A 23517-nucleotide genomic window follows, 5' to 3' on the forward strand; every position below is an offset into this window, starting at 1 on the left:
TTTTCCTGAGCCTGTTTACTGTGCAGGTTGTAATTGCTCTCAAAATTATAAAATATAATTAACATTTATTCAGCCAATAAAGAATCAAGTTGAAAATGAACTGGTTTCGATGAAAACTAAGTTAAAAGTGTTAGAAATACATGACGGCACAGCTCTGTTATAAAGAAATTTGACCAAGTACAGAGGATTCAACTATGAATATTGGAAGAGAATCTCCTCGACATCTAGAAGGGTTTTTGTTCTCAGACGCGAGGTGGAGTTTGAGTGTAATTTCATAGATGGTATTCTGGCTGAGCTGTAGCTCAGTGGTAGAGCACTTGCCTAGGTTAGGCAAGGCTATCAGTCCTATCCTCAGCACTTCAAAGAAAAGAGTCAGTGTAGAAGTCCATGATTTTAGCTCTACATAGCACCACCACCACCCTCCCCACGAAGGGAAAATAACTCTACAAACCCATGGAATAACTATGCTGCATTTGGGGGTGATTTTCTGACCTGAGTTTTAAAACAACCTGAGGCTTCACTGACAGGGCTTGGCTTCCCATTTCCGGGCCTTAAAGTCTTCAGTCCGGCATCGCTCTTGTCCTTGATCCCACTTCAAGACTTGGGAAATGTTGGTACTTTTAAATTTGATTCTGCTTGTATTTCAGGTAGTATTTACCTAGTGGAATTGAATAAGCCACCAGTTTTACTGTCTATGGTTTGGCACACTTAAGTTTGTCCTGTTTCTGGAATTCCCAGATGTCGTTCTCTCTGCTTAACCTTTTTGCAGAGGGTCAGCTCCGCTAAAGCTGAGCATTTAGTTCTCACGAATACGGATGTGAATGGAGATGAATGTGCGCGTTTTCACATGCATGACTGTGAATGGAGAAAACCATGTGTGTTTGTTACTTTTTGTCACTGTGACCAAAATATCTGAAAGAAACAAGGAAGGCAAACACTATTTTGGCTCCCGATTTGGTCCCTGGTCATTTGTCCCAGTCTGCTGAGGCAGGTGTCATGGGCTTGGGAGAACTGCTCACTTTCTGGCCAATGGAAACCATAAAGGAGAAGGCAGGCACACCATTGACACTTTTTGGCTGTCTCCATTTTGTCCTGTGCAGGTCACTAACCCCTGAAACAGTGCCAGACACTTTCATGCTGGTTTCCTTTCTTAGTTAATCCTCTCTGGAATCCACTCCACAGACACACCCAGAGGTGTGCCTCATCCTTTCCTAAGCACTCCTAACTCCAATCGAGTTGACAACTAGGATTAACTATCACAATAGTCAACACGCAAATATGTCCTGTGACAGGAGATAATAAACATCCTTGGGAAAGGATAAAGCTCCGAAAAATAAGATAAAAATAAATAAATCAATAAAGAGACCAGAGTGCACGGAGAGTAACTTGTTAGGAAGAGTGGTTTAGACAAAGTGACGTTTCAGTGTAGTCTACACTGAGAAATGGGCACTCCAGACCTCTGAGCAAGAGCTCTCTAGAAAGTATCCCATAGACTGGGAAGCTTGAAGGGAGGTCAGCCTTTGTCTCTGGAGGACAGGCTGAGAGATGAGTGTGGCTGAGGTTCAGAAGTGAGAGCAGGGGCTAGAACTTTGACAGCGCAAGGGACTTTATAGTCTTTCACCAGAATATTTGGAAGTGCCAGCGAAGTCGGTGTATGTATGTATGTATGTATGTATGTATGTATGTATGTATACACACACAACCCATATATAGATATATAGATATAGATGTAGATATAGATATAGATATAGACATAGATATAGATATTCCAGGCTGACCTTGAACTTCTGACCTTCCCATCTCTACCTCTTTAGTGCTGGGATAACAGCCATGCATCACCATACCTGGTTTATGAACAACAGGGGTTTGAACCCAGTTCCCTGTGCATATATTAAGAAAGCATAATGCCAACTGAGCTAACTCCATCCTGAGTCCACTTTGCTTGCATTTTGAACTCCTTCTTCCTTTTGTGTAGAGATTAGCTAGCAGGGAAATCAGGATAGGAATCAAAATGTTTACTTATTTTTTTTAACATAAATTTTAAGTGGCACATGGTTGATATCTCTTACTCTTCCCCTACAAGTAAATATTAATAACGTAAGGGCAAGGTTCATGTTTACTTTGTAGTCACTTTTTTCCCAAAGCACCTACCCGCTGGGCACATGAGAGTGGTTAGTAAATATCTGTTTATGACAGGAAACAGAGGTACACCATTGTGAGGGGTTTGAGTCTGTGTGTGAAGGGAGCGGGTGTCAGGAAACTGTTGTGTGGAGGAAAAGGAGAGGTTGAGAGCCCTTACCACTCACTGAGGATCTGGACTGAGTGTCTGGCTCCTGGTGGATACAAGTTTTGCACTATGACTGGTTCCTGGTAGATGTGAGACTTGCACCAGGCCTTGGATTCAGCCTGAAATAAATCGGAAGCTAGTTTGATATTTTTCCAGTGACTGTAAAAATGCCAGTGCTGGATGGGAACTCTCTGTGTCTGGCATCCTTTAAACTTGGGCTGTCCCAGTGTTTTTGGCAGGGTGTGACTCTGGGGGCTTCCCTAATTTCAACACTGCAAGCTCTTGGGGAAAAGAGAGCTGAGGTATTAAAGGAAAGGGTTCTTCAGCATAAGAAACAGATGTAGTAGCCTTTGCTCTGGCTTCTTCCTGTGGGTCATTTTCCTGTTAACACAGAGTTTGTGGACATTCTCATTTCTGATAAGAACAAAATAAAATGTTGCTTACAGACCTATTTCCTCTCCTCGCCTCCAGATCCCCAAGTTTTGCTTATCATGAAACCTTGCAGCTGCTTCTCGATTGGTCTCACGTGGTGCGTATTGCTGGGGCTCTGTGTGTTGCTACCAGCATAGTGGAAGCGTCAGCTCTGTCCTCCCAAGGGTAGCTCCAGTCACAGCATTGTTACCATCCCTCCTGCTACCACTGCTGTGATCCTCGTGGTTGTGTGCTTGATGCTTATAGAAGCAATTTGCATCATGCTGTGCTATGGGGAAGCCTCTTACATATGCATTATTTAATAGTAACCCCCACCCCATGCTGGAGTCCAGCAGCCTCCAGCACAGGTTACCTGAGCAGACACACATGTCATGCTCAGAAGTAAAGATGCACTCCTGGTCCAAAGACCTGTGTGCAGGGAGGAGAGAGAGGGGAAACTGTGATCAGGATGTAATATATGAGAGAAGAATAAAGAATGAAATAAAACAAAATAAAATAAAAACGAGGGAAAGCCCTGTATGATCTGAGCTCTTCGTTAGAAAAGACTTTTGTATAGTAGTTAATTAAGAGCACAAACATAAGAATGAAAACATCCCCATCTGGTCCTTGGAAGGCTCCCTTCCCCAGTGTAGGAGAATGCTAGGGCGTTGAGGTGGGAGTGGGTGGGCAGAAGTGGGAGCATCCTCATAGAAGCAGGGAGCACGGGGAGGGAGTTTGGGGGGGAAGGGGGATAACATTTGAAATGTAAATACATAAAAGATCCAAGAAAAATAAAATTAAAAAAAGAAAAATCCCCATTGTTCTCCGAATCCACTATGCCCATAGAAGTCCAAGCGCTTAACGTGTGTGGATTGATCATCAGAACTATGGGCTCAGAAAAATGGCAAGCCATGCTTTCTTCCAGCCTCTTTATAGCTCATGTTTAGTCTCGAGAAAGCTCGGACAGCTTTGGCAAAATGGTGACTTAAGTGGATTTTAGGAATATGTTCATGCTGCCTTCTCGTTGCACACGTAACCCGGCTTCACCACTCACGGACCAAGAGGTTAATGGGATCTGACTGAAAATTGACTGCACTATGCTGTCTAAGTTACACGTGAAATCGGCCACACTACCTCACCCAGGCACGGTGCTCAGGCTGAGTGAAACATTCTCTGATAATTAAGAGGATTAAGGTGGTGATGATGGCGAAGCTAGGCATATCAGGTCAGCGGACATCATTAACCGGAATTGGAGAAAATCTCAGAAATTTCAGGACAAAAAGAAAATTCTAAACTAGATAAATAAAAGACTCACTGGAGATATGTATAAAACACGGAATTTGTTGCACCATAGTTAATGACTTGAGTCCTGCCCAGTACCCCTGAGGCCACTAGCATCAACTGTAATTATCTTTGAATTTCTCTCCAGCTCCTGCTGCGTGTGGTGCGACTGTACTGACTTCGGTGCTTTCTATTGCTCAAAATCCTGGCTTATTTAGAGCTTGTTAATGGCATCATCTAGTTTTTAATTGGTCAGCTGTCAAAAAGTTCGAAAATATGAATAATCTCTCCCTGAGCAAAATCGGAACCTCTTCGGATCCAACCTGAATTTACCGTGCAAAGGAGACAGAAGCCGTCCAATGAATGGGAGGCACCCGGGCCTCGACAACTCAAAGGCATCCATCCTCCGTCTACCCAGTTCTTCATCATCGGGGTGATCAGCCTGTCACTGTCCATATGCTGCCTGAGGCAAAGGGTTAGTGCTGCTGAGGGTGACATACCCCGCAGCTGCAGCTGTGGCCGTTATCGGTGAGTCACATTGCATTTGTGCTTTGTCTTGGGTAGATGGATGGAAGGGACAACAGGCCACCATTAAGCCTCTTGGTGAGACTTGCTGAATACAGCGATGAAAATCTGACCAGCGTGGCCATTAAAATCTGAGCTGTTACAATCTTCCATCTGTGCACCCTTGACTGCATCCTTCTGTTTCCCAAGTCTTCATGCATAGAACTACTCATGGGGTTATGTTCCACATAAGTCTTCCCTTTCTCTGGGTGAGGCAGACGTTGCTGAAGCTTAAGGACAGAGAAAGAGAAAGGCATTATAAAACGTATGTAACAAAAGCTACCAAAGAAAAGGACTTAGGGGGATTTCATTTAAATGATAATATAATAAAGAGAAACACAAGAAGACGAGAAACATGAAAAAGAATACCAAACAGCCAGGAACAAAACTGGCAGAGCAATTCACACCAGGCAGAAAGTGGAAAAACATGAGGAGGTCAAGCTCAATAGGCTGACTCCTCCCATGAGGCCCAGCAATTCAGGCTTTAGGTTTATTCCCAACGGAACTAGATACGTGGTGAGACAGGGATTGACTCTACACAGGCAATAAGGACAAGGGACCCTGGTAAATCACAAGCCAGTTATGTAGCCTAGAAACTAGAAAGAGAAGTGATGTCATTAGCAGTCTACGAAACATCTAAAAGGGGTTGGGGGAGAGTGGACAAACATGACCACTCCCCTGATTGGAGAATGAATACATGATCACCTCTCTTGTTGAGTCAAGGTGAATAGCAAAGGGTGTGCAAGTCACTCACTGGGTCAGCCAGTGATATGTTGGCCTCCATTGGATTCCCATCCTAAGACTTACAAAGGCCAGTGGCAGGAAACGAACCAGAATCCCTTGTCTTGGGACAATTTTCCCTCAGGAGCTTTTCCTGAATAAAAATAACATCCTCTATACTTGCTTACTTACCCACCTTTCTTATTCATATTGATCCTGAGACAATAAACTGAGAAGCCAGTGACTCAGGGTGACTTTGGTGACATTTGATTATCTGATACCTTAAGCTCCCTCAGTTAAGCTCACTAGAACCAAGCGATTCTCCATCATTCTAAGAAAAAAACCCACCTCAGTGTCCAGGAAAGAACTGCATGGGGATGGAGAGATGGCCTACTCATTGAGTGCACACTGTTTTTCCCACATTAGGTGGCTCACAAATGTTCTGTGTTCCCATGTCCCGGCCTCTGGACAGCTCTACCCTGCTCCTTAAACACACATGTACACTTTAAAATAAATATATTTTGTTGTGATGTTTTGGAGACAGGGTTTCTCTGTATAGTTTTATAGACCAATCTGGTCTTGAATTCAGAGATCTGCCTGCTTCTGCCTCTTAAGTGCTGGGGCTAAAGGCGTGTGACACTACACCCAGCTTAACCGTGCATTTCAAATATAAAATGTGATGCCTGGAACCCGTTCTGACAGAGCTGCTACATAGAAGTACTATATTATTCCCGTGAGCTTTTCCAGATCTTCAATATGGATGGGTCCATCACTGTGTCTGAGACATAGGCCCGTGGTAAAGGAAAAGGGAAACTCAGAAGTACAGGCAAGGATATTGGAGGCAGAAGATGTAGGAGAAAAAGCAACAGGAAGGCCTCTCAGTTTTAAAAGGTTCGGGGAGCTGGAAGATCAGCTCACTAATCAAAGTATCATTTGCTCTTTCAGAGGACCTAGGTTTGGCTCCCAACAGGATGTCTGGGAAACTTCAGTTCCAGGGCATCCGACACTCTCTTCTGACCTCAGAGGGCCCTGGGTACATACATTTTCCACATTCATACATTTATGCAAAACCTCTATACACATAACACATCTAAAATAATTTAAAACAAAAAAGCTTGAGATGTAATTAAGGAGATAGAGTGCTGCCTTATGTCCCAGCATGACCTAAAGCCAGGGGAGGAGACACATGCTCTTTCTGTCAGCACTGGGGAGGTGGGGCAGAAGATCACAAGTTCAAGGTCATCCTCAGCGGAGTGCTAAGTTCTCTGCCAGTTTCCAGGGTATGAGAGCAAGGCAGTGTGTGGGGGTGGGAGGGCAGGGAACAAAATGGCTCAGGGAACAGGTACAGAATTCAGGCAACCCAACTCAGTGTCTATTGGTGTAGAAACTTACTGGGAGATCTTGAAATGGTACTAGCAACACAGGCAGCTCTTCCCAACAGATCTGTAACTCACACAGAGTCTGTACCAGTCCCTGTGAGGGGACTATCTTACTATCTTACTGTCGTACTATCGATTTTATTGTCTTCTTTGCTACCTTTCTCTTTTCCTTCAAAACTTTAGCATTGTGTGATTTTTAAATGACATGTCCCCTCTAAACCTAACATCTTAATAAAGTCATTTCTCTTTGCTTCAGAGTTTATTCCATCTAAATTCCCATGTTTGGGCATGGTTCAGCGTGCAAAAACACGTCTACCAAGCCTGAGGACCTGAGCTCAATGCCTTGGATCTGCATGGTTGAAGGAGAAGAACCAAGTCCTCTAAGTTGCCTCGTGACCTCTGCATAGTTTTTGAGACAGTATCTCTCGCTGGTTTTGAACTTTCCAAATGAGCTAGGTGACTGGGCAACCAGACCCAAAGGTTTACCTAGCTTTGACTCCCTTGTATACCACCCAGAAAGGCTTTTTTAAAAATGTGGAGTTTGGGGACTGCACTCTGATTAAAATAAGACAAATTAGAATAAATAAACAAAAACTCAATAATTTTCTCCAAGTGTTCAAATAACTCAATGACAATAAGAAAAAGATATCTTAGAGTGGAATGAAAATGAAATTAATTCTCAATATTTTCTAAGTAAAATATCTTTTTAACTCTTATATCACACAACCCATGTGTGCTGTGCTACCGATCACAATAAGTTGTGCATAAAAAACAAGGGCTTAGTAATTGCCCTTCTATGTACATACACCAAGGCATTGAAAGCAGAGATGCAAACAGCCCGGTGTCCTCCGGCAATCCTAAAACCGCTCTTCATGATAACTGAGTGAAAACGGGACAAACTCCCACGAGCCGATGAGGAGATAACACACCGTGGGAGGATAGCCAACCTCAGAGAAGAAATGGAGTTTCAGTACAGGCTACAACACAGCTCAATCTCGGTAACAACGAGCTAAGTGAAAGGGAGGCACAGAACGACTAACCAACATCGATTTCATTTCTATGTGGGCCTACTTTGGAGTCTGTAGAGACAGGAAGTAGAACAGAGATGAGTGGCACCTAGAGGGACGGGTTCACAGGGAGTGTTTACCTGGTGTTTAGGCTACACACGTTACAGATATGTGAAGATAAACATATCCATATCTAGTTTTTATGGAATCATGGGAAAGTTGTCCCCACTGGGTCTTCTTATAGCTTTGCTACAGTAAAGAAAGCATGCTGTTCCGTTCCTAGGTCTCTCTGTCTCTGTGTCTCTCTCTCTCTCTCTCTCTCTCTCTCTCTGTCTCTGTCTCTCTCTCTCTCTCTCTGTCTGTCTCTTTCTCTTTCTCTTTCTCTCTCTCTCTGTCTCTTTCTCTCCCCTAGACCAAAGATCAGGTCCATATGGTGTCTTGATAACCCCATCACTGTGAAGTGTCTGAGCTGTTCTAGGCAGCGCCATATTTCCTTCCAGCGGGGGTAGTGGGGTGGTTGGGGGTGGGGATACATTGCTCAGCCATTCCAATGTTTTTTCTGTTTTCCTTTCCACATAACATAAAGTTTGATTGACTCACATGAAATTGTACAAGTTATTAAAAATCAAGAAGCTACGACCATCAGGCAGAGGCAAGATTTCCTGGTCACCCCCGCCCCAGCCGCCATTCTCCGGTATTACTTTCCTTTGAAAGATGAGGTTCCCTTATAATAAAAATGAAATGTAACTCTCTCAACCCTGCTTTTAAAGAAACGATTTCTGGCTATGGCTAAAGAGGCTACACATAACCACAAAATAGCAGCAGCTCAGAAACTTCAGAAGGGGGAAGGGTAGAGGCCAAACTTTTCCTTACAAGGCGCCCCTTCCCCAACCATGAGCACTGACCCACAGTTGCCGTTATCTCGCGTGTACAGACAGAACTGCTCTGAACGTTGTTGCAGTCAAGGATCTAAGGCTTCTCAGCATGGTAGACTTTTAATATTTTAAATTTGCTTTTAATTTTTACCGTGATGATTTTTTTATTATTACCATCCTAGCATTTTGTTGTTGTTGGTTTATTGTTTCTGGGTGGAATCCTTTGAAGTGAAGTGAAATTGTAGTCATCAGACACCCTTTAATCTTTCCCTTTCTCTCCTGCTCACTCTGGCAGCTTCTCTTTTCTTTCCATCATGCCCAAAGCCAGATAACACTTTCCTGCTGAGAAAATTTTAAAGCCACCACCCAGCTCTAGCAAATGAGGGCTGTCATGGTTTGGGGATGAGAAAATCTACTGCAGCTCTCCCAGATCTAGAGTTGATAGCGGGTAATTGACAGCCGGAAGGACTTGGTCTCCTGGCAGAGTCAGAAGGAGGGTGAGCCCTGTGGGCTTCATTTGGGCAGAGATAAAACAGGTTTTCATTTGGTACTCACAGAGAGAGCATAATTAACCTTTTAGAAGTTTAAGGATGATCAAATTGTTATTCATTTTGCAAATGAGAAGAGAGAGCTTTCTTTCCTGCCAACAAAATGCCAGCGCAGATTTCAAGGTCACTGGATGATCTCTTTGAGGAAAAGAAAGACACACAGACACACAGACACACAGACACACACACACACACAGAGAGAGAGAGAGAGAGAGAGAGAGAGAGAGAGAGAGAGAAAGAGAGAGATCACATTAAAGCACTCAGGGATGGAACAGAACAAATGGTTTCTTTTCCTTTGCTCCACACTAACAATCAGTGCTAATGCTTAGCACACATCTACTTGGGCATTCTGAAGAACAATGGCACTAACCTGTCAGAAAACGAGTATAAGCCTCCAAGCGGCACTGGCAATGTGTTGGTATGTTGATGTTTTTTTATAGGTTAGAAGGTAGGGCATTTTTTGATATAAACACATTTGTATGATGGCCGGTATAACATTGCTACCATTCGAGAACTCGGCCTTGCCAACGGCAAAGGGCCAGGGCTTTAAATGTTTGTTTGTTTGTTTGTTTTGTTTTGTTAGCTGTTAAGTCAGTGCTGGGCAGGACTAGATGAGGCTCTCTTGAGATGGCTGTGGGCTATGCAATGGTTGTTAGGTGAACGACCTTGCTTTGTAGCTGTGTTCTTTCCCATATCACATACACTTCATCTACTGAACTCAGTATGGGGAAGAAACGTTCAATGGCTATTTCCATTAAAAGGAAGGAAGGAAGGAGGAAAGAAAGAAAGAAAGAAAGAAAGAGAAAGAAAGAAAGAGAAATGCACTCACAAAACACATACATGCACTATAAAATCTATGATAATTTAAAAAAAACTGTACTAAAATACGAAGAATTATTATATGTGATGTCACAGAGCTGTATCGGCATTATTTATGTTTTGACTCATTTGTCTCAGTATTCTATGCATTCCTTTATCAGTTTATCCTTCCACCCACATATGCATCCACCCATCTATCTTTCTTCTGTATCAGCGTTTTCTCTGAGTCCTAGTGAGCACGGGGTATGATATGTCCACATCTCCATCTCTATAGGATTATTATATTATTGTAGTTATAAATCACTTAAGAATAAATGTGGACGTATTTACTTTCTATTGGCTGGGTGTGTATGTCCTAAGCTACTGATACCCACTCAGAACAGCAATAACCACGAGACAATGAAAAGACTGAAATTCAAACAGTCCACGGTAAACTTTCATTCCTATTTTACCAATGCTCCACAATCATGCACTTCGGAGCAAATGTACTGCGGTTAAGAGAGAATTCGAAATTATATTTGATTTTTACTCTTTATGAAAACTAATGGATAAGATTCTCAACCTTAACGTTTGTCTTTCACAATATGTTTTCAAGAGATTGTGCCCTTCATTCTATAGCGACTTCCTCAGTTTGACATTTGATTATAACATGATTCAAGATGCATGTTCTCCCCGCTCAATCACACAAGGTTGGTAGTGTTTGTGTCCTTGTCACTGTGTGAAACTAGGGTCCTTGAGCTAGGGAGGGTGGAGAGCTACACAGGTAAGCTCTTGGCTGCTCCCTTATATTTAATGAGTGCATTTTAAGAGACACCTTTTATTGTATTGTTATCTTTGGCCTCAGATGAGCATTCAGAAGCACATTGTAGACAACACCGATGTCTTTCCCTTTCTACTTTTTTTTTTTTTAATTTTTTCCAATGCTGGGGCCATTGAGCTCGGGGTCCCACACTTGGTAAGCCAGTATTCTACCCCGGAGCAACATTCCTGCATTCAGGATTCCTTACATAGTTAAAATTAAAAAGAAATCTTGACCAAACTAAACATAGCAGAGTTATAGCTTTCCCACACTGTGTATCGTTCAGTCCTGGGCAGAATCAAGCAGAGCCTTTCTCCTCTACCAGCCTATCCAAAATGGAATTATTTCCTGACAAAGCAAGCAAGGAATAGTCTTCACACATAGGCTGACTGTGAGAGAAGATGACTGGCAGGCAAAGAAATGTTAAAGGGGATAAGGAACGAAATAGAAATAAGGAAATTGAATAGCAAGAACTCCGGATGGCAGTTTACAGGGCCTCAGTATGGCGCAGCTTGGATTTCCCTTTCCAGCCTTCACCAGCTCCTCCAGCGTTAGTTCCCTCCCCCGCAGTTATTTCCCACTTCCGCCTATTGTTGTCCTTCTTAGCAGGAGGTGGTGTCTTCCTGCAGGAAACACGCTTAATTAATTTGAGACAGAGTTTATTATCGGCTTCCTTAAATTGTCTAGTCATGCCATTACCAAGAATATGTTAAAAAGTCAGTATTATCCCAGATAGACTGAGAGATGACAAACCAGGGAAAATAAAGCCAGACTGCTTGCTAGCTATAGGCTTCAGCCACGAAACGAACCCAGTGCTCAGGGAAAACATAACTCTCCTTGGCACCAAGACAGGAGGGAAATTCTCCAGCATGGAGAAGACACTTTGCCACGAAATAAATCGTGCTCCTGACCACATCCTTCCAGGAAAGTAGTAAATGTACGACGGGGCTGATTCCTTGTCACTGTGGTCCATTGCCTCATGCCAAGGACAAAAGGAGCCAGCCAGTTAGTGACAACTCTTTTGAACAGTCTTGTTTATTCCAAGGTTAACTTGGAGGATACTGAAGGCATTATTTTCAAATGTGCTCTTAATCTCCTCAAGTCGTGTCCTCAGTTCTGTCAGATGGGAATGACAGAGCTTCCTCCCTGATGGCAGGCAGGGCTGAATGAGGTGAACCCACTGAAACCACACAGCAGTGCTGGAAGAAGAGGAGAGCAGGTGGGAGTTGTTCGCTTTTCATTTTCAGGGAGAAATTATAATTGAATGTTTAATCAAAGCTCCAAATAGATCATGTTCACAATAATTTACTTGCGAAAATTTTTAAGCAGTTTTGCTAGGCTGCCACCTTGGCACATCACTGCAAAACTGCCTGGCTTTGTATAATTCCTCTCTCTCTCTCTCTCTCTCTCTCTCTCTCTCTCTCGTGTGTGTGTGTGTGTGTGTGTGTGTGTGTGTGTGTGTGTGTGGTCTTTCTACTAAACTAAGCAAAGGAAGACGTAAAATTCATACCTGGGAACCATAGTGAGTTTTCCACTTAGGGTTAACTCTAACCCGGTTAACTGTTGGCACTGGTAATAGAAAACAGACTTCCTGAGCAGCTGCCAAAGGCTGGGCTATGAAAGCCCAGAACCATCTGGGAACTTGCTAGAAATGCTCACCCTTGGTGCTCCCCTAGATCTTCCCAGCCAGGAGCTCTGGAGTGGAGACTCTATACTCAGTGTCACTGCAGGTGACTGGTCCTTTCTAGCATTTGAAAGCCACTGCTCTGTTCCAACTGAGTAACAAGGTCAATCATCAGCAATTGTCCCTTTTGACAAAACGTCTTGTGTTCATGGAAAGAAAGGAGGCCACCATACCTACTGGGTCACACCATTTTAAATTAAGAAAAAAATGAGATCACCCTATTTGCATCTCTAATATATCTTAGTTTCAACATTAGACTTGGCCAATAGTATCCCTCCCTGGACTGCTTTTAATATCAGTTTGGCTTAATACTGGTTTCAATTTGCAAGATGGAAGAAAACTACAAATGGTTCTTCGAAAGCACCCTCCATTATCGTCAGCCAATAGTGCTCAACCCCTTCCTTTTGTCTGCTGCCCAGAGTAAAGAATAAAAATTCAAACAAGAATATTCATGTTCGCCTGGCTGGCTCATTGGGTATACTTAAAACTTCTTCTTTATTCTTGAAAATTTCAGTCATGCATACAATGACATATGATCTTATCTACTCCTACTTTCTTCTTTAAATTTTCCCCTTGTTCTCCCAACATATCATCCTCCCAACCTAATGACATACATACATAAATGCATACATATACACATGCTAAATTAAGTATGTACACTTATATTTATATATTCTGCTAAGTCTATGTGATGTCCCTATTGCACGGATGTGGAAGCATCCACACAAGCAAAAGAAACCTGCCAGTGGCAAATAGCTTTAATAATGAACAGTTCTCCCATCCTCAGCAGGTATCCACTGCCAATAAGGTTTAGTGTTGGGTAGACCCTGGAAATCATCTACTACATGTAGGTTGGATTTGGGCTGGCTTGATCTTCTCTAGATATCATACAGGTAACCATAGCTGCTATGAGTTCATGTTTAAATTAGCCATGCCATATCCAGAGAACAGCATTTCAAAGCACTCCTGCCTATCTGTTGCCTCTTACATTCTTTCTGCCTTTTCTCCTACCATGTTTCCTGAGCTCTGATGGCAGAAAGGCTAATAACGATTTCCCAGCCATAACAAATACTCTGTCCCTTATTTTCGCCCATTGACTAGCTCATCGGGTACACTTAAAAAAGATGGACATTGGCTCATAATCTTGCATGAAGTAGCAAGAAGCAGAGAACTGTAGGGAGCCATGAAAGTCTTGAGTGAACGTTTGACACGGGCAAAAGCCCCCAATGCCTCAGACCCATGGGAGTGGCTTCACTGGGGGAGGATCAAATGAAATTAGCAAAGCCTTCTTCTGGTCTGAGTGTGAAGGTTGACAGTGTGTGCAAACAATAGCATCCACAGCTCCCTAGTTCTGGGTGACTCCAACCCAAGACTCTTCCTCCATAGCAGTGACTCTCAACTTTCCTCATGCTGAGACCCTTGGATACAGTTCTACATATTATGCTGACCCCCAACCATACCGTTATTTTCGTTGTTACTTCACAACTGTAATTTTGCTTCTGTTATAAATTGTATTGTAAGGTTCTGATATGCAGGTTATCTAACAGGTGAACCCTGTATAAAGGCCATTTGGCTCTCAAAGGGGTTGAGACAAGTTGAGAGCTATTGCTCCACAGAGAATCTTCTACAATGCTTTATAAGCCCTTCTTCCTCTGCTGTATATACGAAATGTGAGGAGGTTCTGTTACTGCTTACTTGGTACAGCTTCAGCAGAGAGAGCATAGCCCACCTGACCTCAGCTTTTCTGTGTGTGTTTCAGTTTTCTACAGCCCCAGTCAGAATGAGGTTTCTAGACTCAAGTATAGCCGGACAGGGCAGAGAAATACAAATTCTTTTCAGTTAGCCATCAATGTCCAATAGTAAATTTTAGGACAAACAGATTACTTTTAATTTTAAATTTGCCTCATTTAGTCAAATGTCATATCCATTTCAAGAAGGAAGAGTGAACTCGCTAGTATTTTCTGGCTTGCAGCAAGCTTTTAGGGCTTTCCATTTTGAAAAACTTAGTTTTTACAATATGAAAATTATAGCCGGAGTGACATTTAAACCTTTGCTTTTCATAGCATTTCACACTTACACCATTTTAAAAGACAGCTATTAACATTTACAAAAATCTTTCAGAAACCAAATGTTCTAACATGCAGAATTCCAATTATACTGTGTAAGAGGGTTATCAACCATTCTTCTACAAGAATCCTTTGAAGTGTCTGGTATTAAACCAAGAGCTAAAATGTCAGTTGCACATAGACAATAAATTAGGGTTTATAAAATCTTGTAAGATTTATTTAATATTACAATTTTGACCTTTAGGTTGCCTTTACCATAGCTTACGTCTGTCTCCCTCCCTATCACCATCTCTCTCTCTCTCTCTCTCTCTCTCTCTCTCTCTTTCTCCCTCCCTCTCTCTCTGCTACCCTGCTGTCTCTTTCTCATCTTGCATGTATGCTATACACAATTATGTGACCTTTTCATGCTGTGAGAATTCTGTCCATGTCACCTATCTCTCTAGTTCCTGAACTCCTCCTATTTAGAGAAACAAAACCGTGGTATATGGTGCCCACGTCTATACAGAGCACACTAATGGGGTCATCAGTAACATGCTACCCTTCTTTTGCTGGAGCAGGAAGTCCTTCCTTTGGGATGGATCTTGAAGACAAACTAGATAGAGGCTATACAGACACCTCTCAGAACTCTTAGCTAATGAGCAAGAAGGATGGAAGGTGGGGTTATCTCACACACAAAACTGCAATTTCGAATGAGATTGACTAAAATGGTAAGCAAAAACAGAAACAAAACAAAACAAAACAAAAAACCCCCATCAGATAAAATTGTCATTATCCCCATTGAGGAAAACAAAAACGGAAGTTTCCTTAAAGAACTCTCATCAGTGTTGGGTGCCATGTTTCCCACATCTTATAGGAGATGTCTGCAAAGTGTGTACATCACTAAGGACTTTTTCCAGAAGTGTAGAAAATGTAGAAGAGAGACAGGAGATATTAGAATGCAGGCGTCAAGAGGCAATCATCTTGATCTTTTCTAGTTGTTGGTAACTGGGAATTACATTCTGTCTTCCACATACTACAAAGTAGCTTGGATTTGAGTAGTTCATTTGTAAGAATGCTTCTAATTCAACCTAATTACCTCTCCTCCCCTCCCCTCCCCTCCCCTCCCCTCCCCTCCCCTCCCCTCCCCTCTCCTCCCCCTTCCCCTCCCTCTCCTCCCCCTCCCTCTCCTCCCCTCCCCTCCCTGCTTCCTCCCCTCCTTCTTTCTTTACTTTAGTGAAGATAGGATCTCACATAGTCCAGGCCTCACACTTACCATGTAGCCTAGGCTGAAGCTGGTCTTGAACTCCTGACCCTTCTGCCTTTACTTCCCATGTGCCTGAGTGCTATGCTTACAAGGTTTGCCGCTATGCTCGGATTTTTTTCCTTTTAAAAGAGTTGCTTTCTTTTTAATTGTGTCTGTGTCCGCATGTGGTATGGCAGGTGAGTGCTGGTGCCTCAGAGGCCCTGGAACTAGAATTACAGGTACTTTTGAACTGTATGAGTACTGGAACTTAATTCGAATATTCTGCATCTCTTGGCCCAAATTTTAAATTAATTAATTAATTAATTTCTGTAAGTAAGTTTTAATAATGTCAGAAAATACTTATATAGACCAGACTTCACTCTAAATGCTTTATGTATCCAGTGCTCAGAAGGACTGAGATTTACAGGTGAGTAACCAAGTATGGGAAAGCATATGGAATTTGCTTACAACCAAACAATAGAGACATAATTTGTAGCACAGCAGTGTGTCTCTGCAGTCCTTGTACTACTAATGTTTTCCTTCTGAGAGATGCCCCTAGTCAGGAAGATCGAGGATACTAAGCAAGTCTATTAACTTTGTAAAGTGTTTTTTAAAAAACAGAAATGGGAAGTTACAAATGACCCGAAGGACAGCCTCATACTCAAAACTTTATAGCTGTCACTTTGTCACCTGCTTTCGAAGGCGACTATGTGTTGGAGCCAAGAGCAACAAGCCAACTCTAACAGTGAGGTATTGCCTCAGTAAGTGGTTTTCTTCACCCAACTGCCAAGTCAGAAGCCTGGGACCAACATGCCGTTAGTTGATACATGATTCACTTTTGCGGCAGATCGGACCCTTTTCTATAATTTTGTCAAAAAACACATTGCAATGCATGGTGAGAGCGCATTTATCTAGGATAAATTGATGCACACAGGACATCAGCCCGAAGGAGGGTGACTTGTGCTGTTTAGAATATTGTGACAATTTTGGTACAAATCCATTCTTATTTACCGGAAACAACTGCATGGTGGAAAGACTTTTTTTTTTTAATTAACTTGAGTATTTCTTATTTACATTTCGAATGTTATTCTCTTTCCCGGTTTTTGGGCAAACATCCCCCTAATCCCTCCCCCTCCCCTTCATTATGGGTGTTCCCCTCCCCGCTCCCTCCCTTGCCGTCCTCCCCCCAACAATCACGTTCACTGGGGGTTCAAGACTTCCTATTCTCAGGGAATGGATTTCTTCTGTGAAGTCACATCCCATATAATCAAATTTTAGCATAACTAAAGAATTGGGTCATGTTCTTGGAGTTCATCGCAGGACACTTGGCACACAACCGCAAGATGTGCACAACACACATAGCTACCATCTGTCTGTTGTACACACTGAGATCTGCAGAGCAGGTCTGCCGTCATAGACTCTCATATGCCTCCACCTGGGTCTCCTATACATTTCACACACTGGTAACAAATACTTCACGCATGAATGGGGCAGCTTTGTGAAAGCCACCCATTGTATGTTGTCATGGCAGCTGAAGGGGATCAGATATACTACGTTGAGATATGTCCCTTTAAACAAAGATTCTTTTGAACTGGAGATGCTTTGTAAACTGAAGCAAACACAGGGAATTCTTGGCACCGCCCTGGTCTGCATAAAAGCAGGACATAGGTTTCCCTTTTATTAAAGAAAGTCTGGTTTTGTGCTAGGATTGTTCACTTGTAAATGGATCCTTCAGTGCTGTGAAGAAAGAGTTACTCAGGAGATAACACATCACTCAAGAGGACGCAATTCTGTATAACAAGGCTTACTACGCAATGCATTCCCTACATGTATACTCCTCACACTCTGTACCGGCTGGTTTTGTGTGTCAACTTGACACAAGCAGGAGTTAGCACAGAGAAAGGAGCCTCAGTGGAGGAAATGCCTCCATGAGATTCAGCTCTAAGACATTTTCTCTATTAGTGATGAAGTGGGGAGGGCCCATTGTGGGTGGTGCTGTCCCTGGGTTGGTGGTCTTGGGTTCTACAAGAGAGCAAGCTGAGCAAACCAGGGGAAGCAAGCCAGTAAGACCACCTCCAGTAAGACCACCTCTGTGGTCTCTGCATCAGCTCCTGCTTCCTGATCTGTTTGAGTTCCAGTCCTGACTTTCTTTGATAATGAACAGCATTGTGGAAGTGTAAGCTGAGTAAACCCTTTCCTCCCCAACTTGCTTCTTGGTGGTGATGTTTATGCAGGAATAGAAACCCTGACTAAGACACCGCCCTATAATTTCCTGAACAAAACACCAATGGCTTATGCTCTAAGATCAAGAATCGACAAATGGGATCTCATAAAACTGCAAAGCTTCTGTAAGGCAAAGGACACTGTGGTTAGGACAAAACGGCAACCAACAGATTGGGAAAAGATCTTTACCAATCCTATAACAGATAGAGGCCTTATATCCAAAATATACAAAGAACTCAAGAAGTTAGACCGCAGGGAAACAAATAACCCTATTAAAAAATGGGGTTCAGAGCTAAACAAAGAATTCACAGCTGAGGAATGCCGAATGGCTGAGAAACACCTAAAGAAATGTTCAACATCTTTAGTCATAAGGGAAATGCAAATCAAAACAACCCTGAGATTTCACCTCACACCAGTGAGAATGGCTAAGATCAAAAACTCAGGGGACAGCAGATGCTGGCGAGGATGTGGAGAAAGAGGAACACTCCTCCATTGTTGGTGGGATTGCAGACTGGTAAAACCATTCTGGAAATCAGTCTGGAGGTCCCTCAGAAAATTGGACATTGAACTGCCTGAGGATCCAGCCATACCTCTCTTGGGCATATACCCAAAAGATGCCTCAACATATAAAAGAGACACGTGCTCCACTATGTTCATCGCAGCCTTATTTATAATAGCCAGAAACTGGAAAGAACCCAGATGCCCTTCAACAGAGGAATGGATACAGAAAATGTGGTACATCTACACAATGGAATATTACTCAGCTATCAAAAACAACGAGTTTATGAAATTCGTAGGCAAATGGTTGGAACTGGAAAATATCATCCTGAGTGAGCTAACCCACTCACAGAAAGACATACATGGTATGCACTCATTGATAAGTGGCTATTAGCCCAAATGCTTGAATTACCCTAGATCCCTAGAACAAAGGAAACTCAAGACGGATGATCAAAATGTGAATGCTTCACTCCTTCTTTAAATGAGGAAAAAGAATACCCTTGGCAGGGAAGGGAGAGGCAAAGATTAAAACAGAGACTGAAGGAACACCCATTCAGAGCCTGCCCCACAGGTGGCCCATACATATACAGCCACCCAATTAGACAAGATGGATGAAGCAAAGAAGTGCAGACCGACAGGAGCCGGATGTAGATCGCTCCTGAGAGACACAGCCAGAATACAGCAAATACAGAGGCGAATGCCAGCAGCAAACCACTGAACTGAGAATAGGATCCCCGTTGAAGGAATCAGAGAAAGAACTGGAAGAGCTTGAAGGTGCTCGAGACCCCAAAAGTACAACAATGTCAAGCAACCAGAGCTTCCAGGGACTAAGCCACTACCTAAAGACTATACATGGACTGACCCTGGACTCTGACCTCATAGGTAGCAATGAATATCCTAGTAAGAGCACCAGTGGAAGGGGAAGCCCTGGGTCCTGCTAAGACTGAACCCCCAGTGAACTAGACTATGCGGGGAGGGTGGCAATGGGGGGAGGTTTGGGAGGGGAACACCCATAAGGAAGGGGAGGGGGGAGGGTGATGTTTGTCCGGAAACCGGGAAAGGGAATAACACTTGAAATGTATATAAGAAATACTCAAGTTAATAAAAAAAAAAAAAAAGAAAAAAAAAGAAAAAAAAAATTCCCAAGCAAAAAAAAAAAAAGACACCGCCCTATAACTTAGCATTCACTGAAGCCCAGCCCTCTGCCCTTGCTTTGTCTTTTTTCCACATTTTATTGCTCTCTGTTTACCACGTGGTATAGGATCCTCCAGGTCTAAGGGCCTCTTTGGAGCTTTTCACTGTTCCCTCACATTAGCCTCATCCATGCGCTTATGAAATCAACATTTCCCCCCCAGTGACTCTGTCACTTATCCATTTAATTCACAGCCTTCAGTCACAGAGTGGAAGAGGACTCCCCTTAAGGGTAAATTCCATCATGTTCTAGAAACTTCTACCTGTGCAGCTGAGTACCTTCCATCCTTCGATAAGAGCAGTAGCAGCTGTCTGTCGTATTCTGCAGCTTCTCTGAGGAAACCATTCACAAAGAAATGAAGATGGATTAAGTATATGTCACATAAATATGAACAACACTCGGAAGAGTTAACCCCTTAATGACTCTAGGGATGTTTCAGCCAGTTCGAAGGTTCAGAGGAGAGTTTTTTTTATAGTTTTGTTTATGTATTAGAAACACTAAAACTAAGGAGGAGATGGTGGCCAAACTGGTCATTTTCACAATGGGAAAGACAGTCAACTGAACTAACTGCTGCTGTACAGGATCGCACACCAACAGACAGAAACAGTTTCGCAATGTTACCACTTCTGGGGACTCTTCAGAATTATTAAATAGTACAGGGAGTGAGAAATGAGAATCAGATATCCCAGAGAGGTATCTGGGCATGCCTTCCACCCCAGTCTCCTCCTTCCGTCACACTTTACCATATCACTTCCCACCTGTATTGGTACAAAAGCTTCCTCCCTAGTCTGTCTGCTTCTGGAATCATCTCCCTCCAGTCGGAGCTGTGTGCTGTTACCAGTTTAATCTTCTTTTAGTTCCGAGATTATTACAATCCCTTTTAAAAACCACTAACGGCTTCCTGCTGCCTGTAGATAATATTTGGAAGCTCTAATCTGGTCCACTAGGATTTAGCCACAGATTGTCAGGGTTTCCAGTTTGCAAATTACAAAGCACAAAACAAAACAATAACAACAACAGTAAAACCTCTTGTTGGTTTAAAGAAAAAAAATGGATTTGAGAAGGTGATATTATACAAATCACAGACTTGCAAGGAGGGCAACAGAAACAGGCTGGGAAGCTTGTCAATAGAGCTAGTACTCAAAAACAGGCCATCAACTAGTTGGACAAGGACCTCAGTGCTTCTGCCCCAGGTAGCTAGCACTGAAGCAGTCACCATAGCTACTGCCTTGTGCTGGAGGCATGGTGCTAGTGTCACGTGTACTCAGTTCTGTAAATGGTACCTGTACCACACAGTTCAAGGGATGCTTTCTGCCTGGTTTCTTGCATCAGGGGCTTCCTATTGAAACTCAAGGTAATGGAATTTCAGATCATTGCCCATGACCTACTGCAAGGAATGTTGGGAAGGTAATTGGCTCCATCTTTAAGAATTTCATGGGATATTTTTTTTATACATGTATCATGTTTTTATTTCACCTGTCACTACCTTCCATTATCCCCCCCCCCCACCATCCCCTGTTGCTGGTAGCCCTTCCCCCACTTGCCCCCTTCTCCTTTTGTGACACTTAAGCTCCTTCACTTTCTCCTGTTCCTTTCTCTGGTTCAAAGGTGAAAGGAATCTGGGAAGTCCTTACAGTCAAAGGGAAGAGATTGAAGATGCACAGTAAATGATAAATATTCAGGAGAGCCATCCTAACTTAATATTTTGCTGGTAACAACCTGTCATACAAAAAAAAAAAGCAAAAACAAAAATCCTTAATACTAAAAGAAATGAACAAAATTAAATAAATAGACAACCTCCCCCCACCCCGCCCCAACAAACTGTCAGTCTTTGTTTAGTTTAGCAAACATGTAATGGTTCCCATATGCTAAGCTCTCTACTAGGCAGTGAAAATAGAGCATGAGTCAGTATTCCTATGAGATTTTAGCCTGGGTTGGACAGTCACAAAGTGTGTGCTACAGCAGTGTAAGCATAGCTAGCTTTGGGAATGCCTGCATTAGCTGGGTGGTGACAGACAGTGCTTCTGCCATCACAGGGGCAGGTTCCCCTTCTAGGTGTATCTCCTATTCTGCTCATCTATGTAACCATGTGGTGTGTGCTTTCCACCCACACTGTATTTTTTACACCTTTCTACTGGCATGTCCCCTGCCTACCTGGCTTGTGGACCTACCTTTAGACTCTGCCTGGATCTTTCTTTGTGACTTTGTGCAAGTGGGGTGTTCTCTTCCTGGAGCCCATCTCCTCCGGCAAGGCCTCTGCTGACCTACTGCTCGGCTGCAGCTCTGATCAGTGATGTTTAGCTGCCTCTGCTACTAGCTTCATTTCCGATGTGCAGTCTGAGCAACCTGTAAGTGGCATTGACCTGTCTCTGGCCTCTAGCCATTGTGTGTGTGTGTGTGTGTGTGTGTGTGTGTGTGTGTTTACTGATCTTCTGTTTCCTTCCTACATATTTTGGTAGTTTTATTTGACTGTCTTGGTCAAATAATAAATGATAGCTATTTTTTTTTTCTGGCCACAATTGGGTGTGCACAGGAGCATACATCGATGTACAAGTGCATGACATTTCAAGTTCTTAAAGCATCATCTGGGTGAAGCCTAAACTATGCATATTGTCATGGACCAGCAGAACAGCTACATGCTGGCCCAGAAATAGATTTTTCTTTTCCTGTCCACTTCTGAACCTACCAGTAGGGAAACCACAAAGCATGGATGGACAGTTTGAGCTTTGGCATTGCAGAATTGGTGTTGCATGGCTAGCCTTGTGTCTTTCTCTCCTGTAACTTGTGAGTTCCCAGAGGCAAGTGTCTCTGATTCATTATGGAAGGACTCAAAATCTCCATCAAACGGTCTCCAGCTCAACAAACAGATGTCGAATACATAAATAATTGAAATAAATGGTCTTCTTACTAATAAAGCAGTTGGCAGCTTGGCTTTCACAGGACGACTTGACCTACTTAGTACTTTCATGACATACACGGTCTCAACAGCTATCTGACTGCCTTCCAAGGGCGGAAGTGGATGGCAGGTGTGGGTTCTGGCCTGTTGGTTTGCTGGCAGGTAATAGTAAAGAGTGCTGGTGTGGGGAAGAGAGACTCAGCAGCACACTGGCTTCCATGCCTTATTTATGTGGGTTTTTATGAGACTAGTTTACCCAGTAGAAATACAACTATGACTTCATAATGGTTGCTTCTTTTTTTTCTTTTTCTTTCTTTCTTTTTTTTTTTTTTTGGAGCTGGGGACTGAACCCAGGGTCTTGTGCTTGCTAGGCAAACGCTCTACCACTGAGCTAAATCCCCAACCCCATGGTTGCTTCTTGAAATGTGCTGTCACTGCCTCAATCCATAGGAAGATGTGCCTTCCACCCACTGTTTAAACACAAAGTATTCACCTATTCATGTTCATAGAGCAAGCATGTTAGTTGTAGTAGAAATTTGATTTATTTCTGCATCCTCAATATCTGTAAAGGTATTAATTCCAAGAACCCATGCTGATACCAGAATCAGAGACTATCTAAAGGTCTTGTATAAAATGGTATGATATTTATATTAACTTATACATACCTTCTTTAAACCACCTATAACCACTTAAAACATGACACATATGTAATTGCTACCTGAATCATTGTTACACAGTATTGTCTGGGGAATTATGAGCAAAAAAATACTATATCTGTTTAGTACCAATACTTCCCCCTGCCTAATTTTTTTTTTTTCGGAGCTGAGGACCAAACCCAGGGCCTTGCGCTTGCTAGGCAAGCGCTCTACCACTGAGCTAAATCCCCAACCCCACCCCCCACCCTCCCCCGCCTAATTTTAATCTGAGGTTGATGGAAGCACAAACCAGATAATAGAAACAGAACCTATAAAATGGAGTAGAAGCAATGGAGGTGGAAGTGAAGAGAGTTGACTCCTCCGTTATGGTGATAGTGACCGTTGGGGGCC

At 42.8% G+C, this 23517-nt stretch overlaps 1 long non-coding RNA gene across 3 annotated transcripts in view; it reads right to left on the reverse strand.

Moving 5' to 3' along the window:
* The window catches only part of LOC134483025 (uncharacterized), a 76178-nt gene that overhangs the window by 13446 nt on the left and 39215 nt on the right, over window positions 1–23517 (reverse strand). Inside the window, exons 1-2 of one of the 3 annotated variants that reach the window (XR_015642552.1) lie at window positions 8555–8573; window positions 4313–4773 (exon numbers count right to left, since the gene is read on the reverse strand). The exons of 1 other annotated variant lie outside the window; for it this stretch is intronic. This is a non-coding gene — a long non-coding RNA (uncharacterized LOC134483025). Of the gene's footprint in view, window positions 1–4312; window positions 4774–8554; window positions 8574–23517 lie in introns of those variants that run through there. One more of the 3 variants, XR_015642554.1, reaches the window with a different exon arrangement.

Source organism: Rattus norvegicus, chromosome 18, assembly GCF_021556685.1.
Source record: "Rattus norvegicus strain SHRSP/BbbUtx chromosome 18, alternate assembly SHRSP_T2T, whole genome shotgun sequence".
NCBI classification, from domain to species: domain Eukaryota; kingdom Metazoa; phylum Chordata; class Mammalia; order Rodentia; family Muridae; genus Rattus; species Rattus norvegicus.